Genomic DNA, 15582 nt, shown 5'->3' with positions numbered 1-15582 from the left:
CGCATTTATTATTTAATTAATTATTTAATTATTTAATTTTCACGGGTCTTACACCTTGAGAGATCACCTTAATTTTTTTACTTAGTGTCTTGAAAGGTCACTTTAATTTTTTGGTTTAGTGGCTTGAAAGGTCACTAGGTGCCTTGAAAGGTCACCTTAATTTTTTAAGCGCCTTGATAAATCACTTTTGCTTTTTTTGTGAGATGCCTTGATTGATCGCCCTTGTGAATTGATCTTTAAATATGACTACAAAATCAAAGTTAGAAACCCATATATAACTATATATATATATATATATATATATATATATATATATATATATATATATATATATATAATAATTGTATCATTTATAATTTTCTTTCTAGTATTCTACAAGTAAGGGTTCAACGTTTTTCCTAACGACATTTTACAGATAGGGATTTCTATTTTCTTACTTGCATTTTACAAGTCAAGAATCAACGTTTTTTCAATCAACATTTTATAGATACAGACTTCTATTTTCTTACTTGCATTTTACAAGTAAGCGGTCTACATTTTCCCTATCTACATTTTACATATAGGGTCTTCAATTTTCTTTCTACTTGCATTTTATGAGTAATAGATCGACATTCTCCCTATCTGCATTTACAGATAGGGTTTTCAACTTTCTTCTTACGTGCATTTTACAAGCAAGTAAGAGGTTAGCATTTTTCCTATCTTCATTTGACAAATAGAATCTTCAATTTTCTTCTCACCTGCATTTTACAAGTAAGAGATCTACATTTTATTTATCCATATTTACACATAGGGTCTTCATCTTCCTATCTGCATTTTACAGATAGGGTCTTCAATATTCTTTTCATCTACATTTTACAAGTAAGGGATCAAATTTTCTCTATCTGTATTTTACAGATAGGGTCTTCAATTTTCTTACTTGCATTTCACAAGTAATAGATTGACATTTTCCCTATCTGCATTTATAGATAGGGTCTTCAATTTTTGTCCTCACCTGATAGACAAAAAATATGTCTCAATAAATATTGTTCACTAACCACAACAATCACTAAAGTGATATAAAAAAAATGAAACGACAATTCCATATAAGGCACACATAATCAAACATCAATGCAAATAAGCAAATCATAGTTCAAATCTTATGTAATATCGAAGAATTTAGGTTATGTGAAATAAGGTTTATGCTAGTAATTGGTGGTTTTGAACTGGTTGTGTTTGCTAATGGGTTGGTGGTGGCGATTGTGGCTACATTAGAGGCGTATGATTGTGATGGCATTTCGAGAGGCAAAGTGTGAGGCGACACTTTTTCAAAAATCGTGAGTGGTCTCCATGTGGTTCATCCACGGGATACACAATGATTGCGAAAGGCATTAGGACAACATGGTTTAAGGACAAGCGAGAGAGTGTAGATGGTTCAATAGGACGTGACAAGATAGAGTGTGAACGCTCCATACTGCCACCCAATTGTTTGTGGTTGTAAGTATTGAAATAGTAAAATATTTGGGCGTCAGGAACTGTTTTACCGACGCCCCATGGTGGGCGCCAAAATGTTTTAGCCAAAAGGTAAGAGGCGAATTAGCTAGAGCATTCAAAATTATGTTCCCCCTTGTCCTAATTACCTCCTCTTATTATATGATCTCCTTCGAGTCCCCCAACCTTTGACTTGCCATCTCTCATTAAGGTCTTTCTTCAATACTATTCTTTGTCTTTAATATTTCTATTTAAGTCTGCAATCATTATTCTAATACCGATAGTTTCAAATCTTACCTGACCTTTTGTCATCCATCCAGACTCGATTTCTAAAATGGGTTTTGGCCTAATGACTCAATCAGCGTTGTACCTAACACTACATTACTCCGATCTAAAAGACTAAAAGGCCTATAAAATATAAAGAAATCGCTCAGTGTATTGGTACTAGGGATGACAAAAACACTTGTGCCCGCAAATAAAATCAGCGGCGGATAGTTAGTACCCGCAAGTATTTATTACCCGCGGGTAGCATGTGTTTTAATACCCGCTTATAAATGGGTCGGGTGCGGGTATCATATTATTCGTACCTGCGGATACCCGTTACCCGCAAAAAAATTAAAATTATATTTTATTAAGTTAAATTTAATTAAAATTAAAATTAGCAGTATATTTTATTATGTCAAATTTAATTATAATTATAATTATAATTTAATTTATATTTTATTTTTATAATTTTATATTAAACAATTTATAAAATATATATTTTTTAAATATTTGCAGGTATCGAGTATCCATAGATACTCGTGAGTTTTAAAAATATCCACGGATATTTTTAAACAAATATCCGACAGATAAACAGACAAATAACGGACAAATTTTTTCATGGATCAAATTACAAGTAGGCATTATTCATACTCGACCCGATTTGTTGCCATGGCTAATCGGGTCTAATGACCAAATCGCATTTGGCTTAACACTACACAAATAATAAAATATTCATTTTTATTTATGATGTATTCGTATGTTCACGTCAGAGTTCTTTCTACTATTCTAAACATTTTATAAAGAGAATTGTCCAGATTCTATTTTAGAATTCATTCAGAAGACTGAAAAGCAGAAAGTAGTGTTCTGGGTCTTCTCTCAGCATTTCTGCATTATTGGTTTCCCTTCACCAACGGTTGACTTGAATTCTTCTGATGGACTTCAAATCTACGCAGTCGTTCTCGAAATCGAAACACCAACGGATTCACGACGTGTTCATCAACTTCAGGGGAGAAGACACCCGCAGGAAGTTCGTTTCTCATCTCCACTGTGCCCTCTCAAAAGCTGGAATCAACACCTTCTTTGACGAGGAGAATCTTGTCAAAGGAATGCAGCTTCAAGAACTCATGCGAGCAGTAGAAGGATCGCAAATAGCGATTGTTGTTTTCTCCCAAACCTACACTGAATCAACTTGGTGCCTTGACGAGCTTGAACAAATCATCAAATGCAGCCAAACTCAGGGCCAGAGTGTTCTCCCTGTGTTTTACGAGATTGACCCATCCGATGTACGTCATCAGAAGGGTGATTTTGGAAAATCGTTGGAAGAAACTGCTCGGAGAACCTATTCAGGAGAACAACTGGAGCGTGCCTTGTCCAGGTGGAGGCGTGCACTTAACAAAACAGCAGGTATCGGTGGTTGGGATATAAGAAATGTCAGGTAAAGCAATGACTCCTTGGTAATTTATTTGGTTTGAGACTGAATGATGGATACTTTAGTGACTGTTTTATACTTATGGTTGAGCTTGAAGGAATGAAACTAATAAATTATGAAAGAATTTCTGTGTCTATTCACATGGCAAGAAGGTTCATATATACACGATACATGGTTCTATTTTGGTATCAGGTTTCCTAAACTTATGCCTGCAAATTCCTAAAAGATTGTGCCTATCATATTTCCCTGGACAACATGAATAAAATCCCCAAACATAAGCCTAATAATAATTATGCATTTAATACAAAAGATTGCTGCAACAGATATTTTATTTCCTATTATCCCCCCTCAAGGTGGTGCGTGTGGAGTCCAAATGCCCAGCTTGCCAAGTAAATCATGAAACTGAGTGCGTCCCAAAGCTTTTGTAAAAGTATCTGCGAGTTGGGTGCGAGTGGGAACATAAGATGGTTGCAAATTTTGACAGACAATCTCATCACGAATAAAGTGACAATCAACGTCAATATGTTTGGTACGCTCATGAAAAACAGGATTCTTTGCAATGTGTAATGCAGCTTGATTGTCACAATAAAGTTGTATGGGCATGGAATGAGTGACCCCAAGATTGGAAAGAACACTTTTGATCCACTTCAGTTCACATGTGGTACTAGCCATGGAACGATACTCAGCCTCAGCAGACGAACGAGCCACTGTATTTTGTTTTTTAGTTTTCCAAGAAATAGGAGAATGTCCAAGAAAAACAATCCACCCAGTGAGAGACTTACGAGTGAGTGGACAAGCGGCCCAATCAGAATCACACCAACCAGAAAGTTGGAGATCACAACGACTATCTAATAACACTCCTTGGCCAGGGTTACTTTTGAGATAGCGAACCACTCGTAAGGCAGCTTCCCACTGCTCTGTTCGCGGTTGTTGCATGAACTGGGAAAGAACATGGACACAATACGATAATTCTGGTCTGGTGAAACATAAGTAAATGAGGCGTCCCACTAACCGGCGATAGCGATCAGGATTAGCAAGAAGTTCGCCATTGGCAAGACCAAGGTGATGATTTTGTTCGAGTGGGGTACTAGCTGGTTTCGCACCAAGTAGGCCAACCTCACTGATAATATCTAGAGCATATTTTCGTTGACAAAGAAAAATACCTGTAGAGGATCGAGCAACTTCCACTCCTAAGAAGTATTTTAACTTGCCCAAATCTTTCATACGAAAACGTCGACTGAAGTAGTCTTTGAAACATTGTATGGAGTCATGATTATTTCCACATATAATCAAATCATCGACATACACTAGAACCACCAATTGTATATTTTTATCATGAAGTGTGAACAAAGAGTAATCTGAGTAAGACCGTTGGAAACCATACTCTCTAAGGGCCCGAGATAGTTTAGCAAACCAACAGCGTGGGGCTTGCTTTAACCCATACAATGATTTGTGAAGTTTACAAACCATATCTGAATGAGATGAGCGAAAGCCCGGTGGAAATTTCATGTAGATCTCTTCTTGCAAATCACCATGTAGGAACGCATTATGTACATCCATTTGGTGAAGTTCCCAATGCTTTGCAGCAGCCACCGCAAGAACAATTCGCACAGTGACCATTTTTGCTACTGGAGCGAAAGTTTCGTTGTAATCTATGCCTTCAATTTGATGATTTCCAAGGATAACCAAACGAGCTTTAAACCTTTCTATGGTTCCATTAGCATGATACTTGATTTTATAAACCCACTTGCATCCTAGTGCCCTTTTTTGTGGTGGAAGGGGGCACACGGTCCATGTATTATTATCTTCAAGTGCTTGTATTTCTTGTTGCATTGCCGAATGCCATCTCTTATCTTTTATTGCTTCTGAAAATGTCATGGGCTCTTTCTCCATTGTCATAGATGCAAGAAACCTACAATGCTTCACTGAAAATTTTTCACAATTAGCATAATGAGCAATAGGATAAAGCACCTTTGATTGTCGTTGCGGAGTGGGTGAACAATTAGATAGGCTCCCAAAAGTTCGCACTGTATTGGTCACGTAATCTCGAAGCTTTATAGAGGGAACTCGGACACGCTTGCCTCGCCCAAACTGCTCTTCATTTTCTGGTTGTGAATCAATTGCAACATCAATTATAGTATCGTGTGCATCCTCAAGATTTGTACCTCCCCTGATGTCGACATGTGTGTCACAGCCTGCTAACTCAGTGGTCGTGAGCAGCTCATGATTCTCACTTTCAATGTTAAAATTGGCTTCTCCATTCTGCATTTCAAGTATTGGCTGATTGTTGGACCTGTCATTGTTCTCAAAAGGAAACTCTGCCTCAAAAAAATCAACATCTCTTGATACAAAATAAGTGTTGGTGTCCAAATCAAACAATTTCCATCCTTTCTTTCCATGTGGGTAGCCCACAAAAACACACTTCTTACTTCTAGTGGCAAATTTATCTCCCTTCCATCCTTGGTTATGAGCGTAACATAGAGACCCAAAAACTCGAAGATGATCATAGGAAGGTGGTTTCCCATTTAGCACCTCATAAGGGGTTTTCCCATTCAACAAAGGTGTCGGTGTCCTATTTATCAAATATCCTGCAGTCATAATACATTCACCCCAAAAAGACAGAGGAAGATTACCTTGAAATCTCAATGCTCGAGCCACATTAAGTATGTGTCTATGTTTCCTTTCAACTCGTCCATTTTGTTGAGGTGTTCCGGTGCATGATGTTTGAAACATAATTCCACGTTCAAGAAACTTTGTTCTCAAACATGTAAATTCTGTTCCATTATCGCTTCGAATCATCTTAACTTGCTTTTCATATTGTCTCTCTATTATGGCAATAAAATTCATCAAGGCACGAGAAGCTTTCTTTTTATCTAGTAACAAAAAAATCCAAATTGCTCGAGAATAATCATCCACTATAGTTAAAAAATAATAAGCACCACACGAAGAAGGAGTTTTGTAAGGTCCCCACAAGTCACAATGAACCAGATCAAATGCACTGGCAGCTTTATGATTACTTAAAGGGAAACTATCTCTAGTTTGCTTAGCCCTTTGGCACACATCACATGCCTTATTTCCATAGTTATTATTCTTGCTACTAGTATTTGAAACTAACTCAGTAATTTTCAAAGAGGGATGCCCCATTCGCTTATGCCAAAGATCAAGTGACATCACAGCATCAACTTTAAAGGCTTTCTCATGGCGAATTCCTCTGAAATAGTAGAGCCCATCTATTCGTTCACCCAACCCAATCAACGTCCTCGAAGTGCGGTCCTGCATCACACACAAAGAATTAGTGAACTGCACTATACAGTTCGTCTCATCTATCAACTGAGTTACAGATATCAAGCTGCAGTTTAATTTAGGCACATATAATACGTTATTTATTTTCAGCCCTCCTTCAAGAGTTGTTGTCCCCTCCTTAGTTGCAACAACTTTTTGTCCATCTGGAAGTCCGATGGGACATCCTTGTACATTCTTCAATTCTTGAAGTAATTTCAAGTTTCCTGTCATGTGGTTTGAAGCTCCTGTATCAATGATCCAAGTTTCTTTACCTGTCATTCTTTCATTGGCATTTGCCTTCTGATTATTCAAGATCTCTACCAATGTTTGCCATTGTTCCGTACTCAATCCCATGAGACCTCCCTTGTCTACCTCTGTTGCTGTCTCAGGTGCTCTTTGAACAGCAACTTGAGCAGCATTTGCTCGCACACCTCTGCCACGTCCAGAGTTGGTACCTCGTCCTTGTTGTTGCCCTTTCACGCGAGCAACTCCTTTCCCTTCATGACGTGGTCTATCACCCCACCAATCTGGATATCCAACAAGTTGGAAACAACTCATGGTGTCATGGCCTGTCCGATTGCAATTTGAACATACTATTCCTTTGTCTTTTGTATTTTCTCGTCCTCTCATCCCTCCACCGGTTTGTACAGCCAAACCAACAATCTCTATTCTTTCTTCCTTGGTTCTAACAATGGCCTTCACGCGTTCTTCTTGTATCAAGATGGAATACACTCTATTCAATGATGGTAATGGATCGGTTGCAAGAAGATTTGAGCGAACCGTTCCATACAACAAGTCATCTAATCCCATCAAGAATTGGTGTACCTTCTCTTCTTCCCTTCGTCTCTCTAACTGTGCCTTGATGTTGCATTTGCACCCTTCACATGTGCATGTTGGTATTTGTTGGTAGTTTCCCAACTCATCCCACAACGTCTTGAGCTTTCCATAGTAGTTTACCATGGCCATCCCTTTTTGTTTGCATTCAGCCAGTTCTGATTTCAATTGTTGGACCCTTGGCCCATTCACAACTGAAAAACGTTCTTTAATGTCGTCCCACAGTTCCTTTGCGTTCTCCCTATAAGAAATGGTAGAACGCAAAGAGGTTTCAATGGTGTTTAGAATCCAAGACACCACCATAGATTGCACGGTCCACCAATCCTCAATTTCTGGTGAGTCTTCATTTGGTTGTTGTACTGTGCTGTCAAGAAACCCCCATTTACGTCGTGCACGTAACGAGGTTCTCACAGCTTTTGCCCATTCTTCATAATTTTCACCCCGAAGTTGAACTTGGGTGATTATGCTCCCTGGATTGTCGTTCGAATTCAGATCATACGGTGATGGCTTCTTCCTTACCATCCCATGTATTTCTACAAATTTCTCTTTCTCAGAACCTGGTTGCTCTGATGCCATAATAAATTATGAAAGAATTTCTGTGTCTATTCACATGGCAAGAAGGTTCATATATACACGATACATGGTTCTATTTTGGTATCAGGTTTCCTAAACTTATGCCTGCAAATCCCTAAAAGATTGTGCCTATCATATTTCCCTGGACAACATGAATAAAATCCCCAAACATAAGCCTAATAATAATTATGCATTTAATACAAAAGATTGCTGCAACAGATATTTTATTTCCTATTAGAAACTGAACTAGTGAGACAAATTGTTGACCGCGTTCAGACATTACTGGACAACGAAGACTTGTCTATTACAGGATATCCTGTTGGACTAGAATCCCGAGCGCAAGAAGTGATTGGACTCATTGAAACTCGTTCCACCCAAGTCTGTATGATAGGAATTTGGGGTATAGGGGGATCGGGGAAAACTACCGTTGCCAAAGCCATCTACAATATGATTCATCGTAGATTCGTGGATAAAAGTTTCATTGAGAATATCAGAGAAACTTGTCAAAATCATGGTAGAGGGTATGTTCATTTGCAAGAACAGCTTCTTTCAAATATCCTGAAAATGAAGCTGGAGATACATAGCGTTGGGATGGGGACGACTTTGATCGAGAAAAGACTTACAGGAAAAACGGCATTCATTGTACTTGATGATGTGAATGAGTACAGCCAAATAAAAGCTGTGTGTGGAAATCGTAAATGGATTGGTCAAGGAAGTGTAATAATCGTTACAGCTAGAGATGTTAGCCTCCTTAATAGACTTGAAGTTGATTATGTTTATGAGATGGATAAAATGGATGAAGACGAGTCCCTTCAGCTTTTCAGTTTTCATTGTTTTGGAGATGCAAAACCAAAAGAAGACTTCAGTGAACTTTCAAGAAACGTCGTTGCTTATTGTGGAGGACTACCTCTGGCTCTTGAGGTGCTCGGTTCTTATTTATATGACAAGACGTCAAAGAGAGAGTGGGAAAGTGTATTGTTGATGCTAGAAAAAATTCCCGTTGGTGAGATTCAGCGGAAATTAAGAATAAGCTTTGATAGTTTAAACAACGACATGGAGAAGGATATATTTCTTGATGTCTGTTGTTTCTTTATTGGTAAAGACATTGGTTATGTCACGGAGATACTAAATGGTTGTGGACTTTGTGCTGATACAGGTTCTCGTAGAGCGTGGCCTCATCAAAGTAGAAAAGAACAACAAACTTGGAATGGATCCTTTAGTACGAGAAATGGGAAGAGAGATAATTCGTGAAAACTCAAGAAAGGAGCCTCGGAAGCACAGTCGATTGTGGTTTCAAAATGATGTAGTTGAAGTACTGACAAAGAATACTGTAAGTACATTTCATATGCACGGTTTTCATTTTCTTTCAAAAGTGTTTTCTTTTCCATGTGCAATATAAGTATACTCAACATAAAAAACTTCTCGATTTATTAGCCTCTGCTCTTTTCATCACAGGGGACAGAAGCTATTGAGGGATTGGTTCTGAAAATGCATTCAACCAGCAGAGATTGCTTCAAAGCCTATTCTTTTCAGAAAATGGAGAGATTGAGACTCTTACAACTCCATCATGTACAACTTGATGGAAATTATGGGTACCTTTCTAAACAACTGAGATGGATATCTTGGCATGGATTTCCCCCAAAATTTCTGCCAAACAACTTTTATATGGATCATGTAATTGCGATTGATTTAAAACACAGTCATCTTCAATTCCTCTGGAAACAATCCCCGGTATTCATAACATGCCTTTTTCTTGTAAAATTTATAGATTGATTAAAATAAAAGTAATTATTTCTATTTACTACTATTTCATTTTTTATTTTATTCTCTAATATTTGTCCATAAAAACAACAACATTGTTGTAGGTTTTGAAGTGGCTAAAGATCCTTAATCTCAGTCACTCCAGGTACTTGAGAAAAACCCCTGATTTTTCGAGACTACCAAGTCTTGAGCAGCTCATTCTCAAAGATTGTCCAAGTTTATTAACGATACACAAATCCATTGGTGATCTGCGTAATATTTTATTGATAAATTTGAAGGATTGTACAAGCCTAACCAATCTCCCCAAAGAGATATATGAGTTGAAATCTGTGAAAACATTCATCCTTTCTGGTTGTTCAAAGATTGACAAATTGGGAGAAGATATGGCACAGATGGAATCCTTGGTAACTCTAATTGCTGATCATATTTATGTGAAACAGGTCCCCTTTTCAATAGTAAGCTCGAAAAGTATTGGATATGTATCCTTATGCGGATTTGAAGGACTGGCACGAAATGTTTTTCCTGCTTTCATCTGGTCTTGGATGCCAGCAACAATGAATCCCCTCTTATATACTCATCCGTTTTATGTCACATCATGTTATCTGGTTTCCATGATTACACAGAATAATACTTTTGGTGAACTTGCACCAATGCTTACAAGCCTTCCAAATCTTCGAAGTGTGTTGGTGCAATGTGAGACAGAGTCTCAATTATCTAAACATGTAAAAACAATTCTGGTTGAACATGCTCTAAGTTTTATGGAATCAGGAATTTCAAGGCATCACTTGAGGTCCTCTTTGATTGGAGTTGGAAGTTACAAAGCATTCTTCGATATTCTCAGCGATAGGATATCTGAGGTTAATTCCTTCTCTAGCTTTTACCTTTCTCTACTATACCTTCACTGTTCATTTTAGCTACTAGTTATGAGAACTTGAAATAATCCTTATGATGCGTCTTTCAGTTACCACGCTCTCATTTAAAATTATCATGTTTAGCAGAAGGAATTTAATTGCCACTTTCTTCCGCCTACACTTGTTTCGTATTTGTTAGGTTCCCATTGAACATAAAAGAACGTGAAAGATCTCTGAGACATAACAGAAATGCATTATAAATTCATATTGATGTGCCGTTGATATATATACAGAACAAAAACTATTAACCAAATTTGTTTGAATTAATTATCATTGTTGTGTTTCAATTTATGCATTAAGTGGTTGGGGATGAAATCTCCAGGTTTCTGTGTATAGAAAAACATTTGTTAAGAGATGCTAGAGTCATAATCTTTCAATATTTCAAAACTTTAGACATGAGTTTATGACGAGTAAACCGAAGTTGGGAAAGGAGATCAAATTGATTCTTATAACTCAAAACCACAAAGTTCTTACAAAAGGAAACTTTAATCCATTTTCTTTCAGAATTCATGTATATCTGCTATGGCATTACACATTATTCTTAAGTTAAATTATCTAGAACTCTAGACCATCTTAACAAGACCTTAATTTCCCGCTAAGTAGTCTTTAATGTCTACTAAGTAATCTAGAATATGTTGAATAGTAACGAAGTCCCACTAGTGTAGCCATTAATCCTCACTACATACATCATTATTACTAATGAAAATATGAATGATTCACCTTTTGGTAGTTTTTGATCTTGGCATGTGACTATTAGGTTTTTAATTAAAAATATAATATAAATTATGTAATACCCCATTTAAATAATAAAGTAGTCAAATTGAATATTACACAGAATAATATAAAGAGCCAAGATGCAGAGTGTAGAATCACTCCTTAAAGACATCTAAGGTACTTAAAATGGAATACTGAGGCACACCACGATGCCAATACAGGACATAGTACAAAGTTCAACAATAATCAAATTAATACTAAAAGACAAGTCAATACATGGGCCATAGTCCTAAAAGAAAGCCCAAATAAACGGAATCCAACCCAGGCAGGCTATGCAGCGGAGTCAACATTTCCCTGTTGACTACAAGGAGTTCTCGCATTTGCTCACATCAATAAATTGATGATCATCGCAAAAAGAGAAAACCACACATATAACAATCAAACAGGCAAAAGGGTAAGCTAGAGTAGAAAGTGATTTATCATACAATTACTTACAATTTCATAATCCAAGATACATATGTCAACCAATCATGTTATGACATGCAACCAATACACTAAGACTCAAGACACGACTCATCCAGATACATATAATTAGTCGGATTCAGCGGATGCTTGCACTTGTTGTGGCCTTTGCTGCTCTACCGAGTTGCTCTACCTAGCTAATTGTTACAGTGTTTCATCCTCCCATGCACAAGGTTAGCCTTAAACTGTTCCAGGCCTCCTGCTACTCTCACCACTTGAGTCAGTACGCTCTACGTGAAACTAACTAACTTTTTAGAGCGTCAGGATGTAATCCTTACCTTGAATCCTTACTAAATTATATAAATGAGGCACCACCATGAACTCCCACTAACAGGAGTCATGGAATTATGTCCTCACCAAATGAGGCACCACCACGAGATGTCACCTAGAGATTCATGAAATTACGCCCTAACCAATGAGGCACCACCAAGAAACTATCGTGGAATTACGTCCTAACCAAACCAACACCATGTTTCCATCAATCAATATAGAATCATTTCTTATGTCAAAACCGTGCCACTTTTATAACCAACCATCCCATACATGTCACATGCCAAGGTCATGTTCAACTTATCAATCACAGACCATAAACCATTTTACTCATACCTATTCACCCAATTCATGCTTCACAAGATTAATCAATCTAAACATATGGCAAACATCCAAGAACAAAGAAACAAACAGAACAAGCACACCTCTCGCCCAGCTTCTTGCTCAGGTAGGAAGGTCTCGCTCAGACGAGAGGGTTCTCTCGCTCAGGCGAGCTCCTTCCGCCTAGGCAAGAGCTCGAAAAGAGGAACAGTAGCTTCCTGCAATTTCTCACCGAGCCCTTCTCGCCTGAGCGAGATTGCACCTCGCTCAAAACGAAGACTTGTCGCTTAAGCGACAAAACGAAGACTTGTCGCTTAAGCGACAACTCGAGCAGGAAACCTGGGCGAGCCTTTGTTAGTCTCGCCTAGGCGAGACGTGCTCGCTTGGGCGAGAAAACCAGTGCTCACCACTGTTCTCTTGTGCAACAATTCAATAAACACAACCCAAACAACTCAATAAGGCAATTCATAAGCTCATAGCAGCATACAAACCATACAATCGTGAAATAGTAGCAAAGCAAGCAGAAAACGTAATGAACAAGTGAACCCTAACTTCCTTTACTTGGAAAGAGCTAGTATGAGATTTCGACACCAAACAACGAGCACAATAGTTCGAGGAACAAATAAAAGAGCTGGAAAGGGGAACAAGTTTGAAACCAAACCCTAGCAGAGCTTCTGTTTTGGGAACAAAGGGGAAGGAGTAAAGCACTGTTTTTGCAAAGTGAGTGCAGAATAAGGGTCATTGTCTGCTTTAGGGGCCTTGGCACAATATGGATCAACCTTAGGCCCAAACTGATTTGGAGCCGCCCTTAAAAATTAGGGCAGAATAAATAGGGGGCCTTACAAATTACAAAGAAAAAATGAGAAATTAAATCATATCAGTTTGCCTATCCCAAAAGTTATACAATTCACTTTTAATTTATTAAAAATACTCATTTTGTAATTTTGGAATGATAAGGTGAGGAGTCCATTGCATAAATGACTAAGCTTGTTTTCTCATGTTATAGGGATTATTGGCAACCAATGAGGCATGTGAAGTTTTACTTCCAGGTGACAATTATCCTTATTGGTCGGCCCATACAGGTGATTGACATTCAGTGTATTTCACTGTGCCTGAAGACGGTGGCATGAAGGGAATGACTTTGTGTATTGTTTGCTTATCAAACCCCGAAATCAAGCCCACCGAACGTCTTACTAGTGTCTTAATTGCTAATTACACAAAGCGCACCCTGCAGATACACAAGCAAGACACTGTGATTTCCTTTAATGATGAAGATTGGAAGGAGATAATATCACATTTGGGAGGTGGAGACAAGGTGGAGATTTTTGTGACTTTTGGTGATGACTTGGTGGTCAAGAAAACAGCTGTCTATCTGATGTATGGCGAATCACATGACATACAAATTAAGCCCACGAATTCTGAACCGAATGATGTAGAAATTGAGCCTAGGCATTGTGAATCAAATGATATCGAAGTTGAGCCGATGCATTGTGAATAAAATGGTATCGAAATTAAGCCGATCCATTGTTAAGCAAATGACATAAAAATTGAGCCCATGAATTCTCAATCAAATGTCTTGGAAATAAAGTCTGAACCTAAGCCAAATGGAAATGGCTGCACTAGATTCTTCAAGAAATTTGTAACTTTGAAATGATAAAAAATTTATTGTATGGGTGAGGAGTCCATTGCATAAATGACCAAGCTAGTTTTCTCATGTTACAGGGATTGGCAACCAATGAGGCTTGTGAAGTTTTACTTCCAGATGACAAATTATCCTTAGGGTGTTGCTTACCATACACATTTCTTCATCCACCCCATCAAAACAATTACCGGAAAACTTCTCTGTAAAAGGGAGGGCTGTTGATATCAGCAAAAAAAAATAAAAATTCCGGAACTATTTTTGTATTCCGAAAAATGAATTCCGGAAGTGTTAGGATGCAAGGAGAAAATCATATGGTGCAGGAAATCATTCTCTTATCCTCATTGGTCGGCCCATAGAGGTGATGGACATTCAGTGCATTTCACTGTGCCTGAGGACTCTGGCAAAAAGGGAATGCCTTTGTGTATTGTTTATTTCTCAAACCCCCAAATCAAGCCAACCGAATGTTTTACTAGATTATTAAATTGTTAATTACAAAGCACCCTGCATATATACACTGTGATTTCCTTTATGATATGTTCGCTTGTGCGGATTTACTCTGCAAACAGATTTAATTGAGCGAATTTACATGGATGAAAGTTGTTTAGTTCCCACGATTTGTGACCGACGGAGAGGATTTACGGGATGACCATCTCACCAAAATGAAAAGATTTAAAGATAAATCAATTTTTTAACATAACATTCCTAATACCACATTCGCGTACCATTAATATATATATATATATATATACATATATATATATATATATATATATATATATATATATATACTAGGCTTTAATATGTTATTCATGACTTTTACCATTAACTTTAATATAAATTTCAATACTTAATTTTATAACTCATTTTTAGTAACAAGTATCAATATAACATTTATATAAATAATAAATTTTGTCTTAAAAGAGATACAATATTTCTCCATATAAAAATAAAATATTTGAATAAAATTGAAACAAATAAATTGGGTACTAAATTGAAACAAATAAACATATATGGGTACTAAATTGAAACAAATAGACATATATGGGGACTAAGTTGAAAGGAAGACAATGACACTTGCAAGGTACCTTGCCACGTGTCACATCAAGGATTTGACACGTGGCAAAAAAAAAATTTCAAAAAAAATTCAAAAAAAAAATTAAAAATTAAAAAAAAATTAAAAAAAAATTAAAAAAAAAATTAAAAAAATTAAAAAATCCAGAGGCTGACACGTGGCAAGGTAGTTAACGCCGTTTGTGAAGACTTAACGGCGGGTACTACATTGATGCAATAATCAAAATTGGGTACTAAATTGAGACAAAGTTCAAAGCGGGTACCATTTTGAAATTTTCGAACCAAACTGGGTATGATTCGAGTAATTAAGCCTATATACTAAATAGGGTTAAATATATATCCGTTTTCTTAATTTTTAGTTAAATTTGGAATTAGTCTCTTTTCAAAACTTTAGATCAATGTAGTTCTTCATATTAAAAAATGCGTGAATTTAGTTCTTTTAACTTACCAATTTGAAATTTCAAATACATTTCATTATTGTATTCGAGTTGTTTACATCGTTTAACACATTTTCGCTTCAA

At 37.1% G+C, this 15582-nt stretch overlaps 1 pseudogene across 1 annotated transcript; it reads left to right on the top strand.

The window, feature by feature from the left end:
- Positions 1-2528: 2528 nt before the first annotated feature.
- On the top strand, positions 2529-14599 carry LOC114166032 (disease resistance protein RUN1-like; annotated as a pseudogene). Its single transcript, XR_014985356.1, has 6 exons — positions 2529-3166; positions 7525-7529; positions 8088-9179; positions 9305-9580; positions 9715-10467; positions 13355-14599. The product of XR_014985356.1 is annotated as a disease resistance protein RUN1-like (transcript).
- Positions 14600-15582: the final 983 nt, after the last annotated feature.

This window comes from Vigna unguiculata, chromosome 10 (genome assembly GCF_037176805.1).
Source record: "Vigna unguiculata cultivar grain cowpea cultivar isolate G323 ecotype 2 chromosome 10, ASM3717680v1, whole genome shotgun sequence".
NCBI classification, from domain to species: domain Eukaryota; kingdom Viridiplantae; phylum Streptophyta; class Magnoliopsida; order Fabales; family Fabaceae; genus Vigna; species Vigna unguiculata.
Note: the sequence above shows the minus strand (reverse complement) of the source record. Positions and strands in the feature narration are given on the sequence as shown.